Source organism: Sinocyclocheilus anshuiensis, unplaced genomic scaffold (assembly GCF_001515605.1).
Source record: "Sinocyclocheilus anshuiensis isolate Anshui unplaced genomic scaffold, SAMN03320099.WGS_v1.1 scaffold475, whole genome shotgun sequence".
Lineage (NCBI taxonomy): Eukaryota > Metazoa > Chordata > Actinopteri > Cypriniformes > Cyprinidae > Sinocyclocheilus > Sinocyclocheilus anshuiensis.
In genome coordinates this window covers 1,785,287-1,785,773 of record NW_015549650.1, presented here as the reverse complement: position 1 = coordinate 1,785,773, position 487 = coordinate 1,785,287, and positions in this window count along the sequence as shown.

Below are 487 nucleotides of genomic sequence, written 5' to 3'. Positions count from 1 at the left end.
CCCCCCCCCCCCCTTTTTTTTTTCCAGAGGCCTTTTCTGTTTTTGTTCTGAAAATGACTTCCTTCCTTCCTTTACAAGCTGACCCCCTGAGGCCGAGGGGAGGTGTATTTGACAGTCTGCTGTGTAATTACGGCCCCCTCTCCCTCTCATCTCAGACTTCATGCAGGCTCAATGAGCTCCACACTGTTTCTTCTCATCTTGTTTCTTGTCATAGTTTTACAAAGATACGATGTTTATGTATATTCACATTATGTCATACATTACTTGTGTATGTTACAGTTTGTCTTGATCTTTTTCAGTCTCACATTGCGGTCAAGGAAAAACTAATATAAGATATAAACAATTGATCTTCACTTCCAGAAGATCACAAAAGTTTGGACACACCTATGCATTCTTTACTATTACCATTTTCCACATTATAATAACATTAAAGTAATGAAAACTATGAAATAACACAAATAAAAAGTAATTATGCAGTAACCAAACA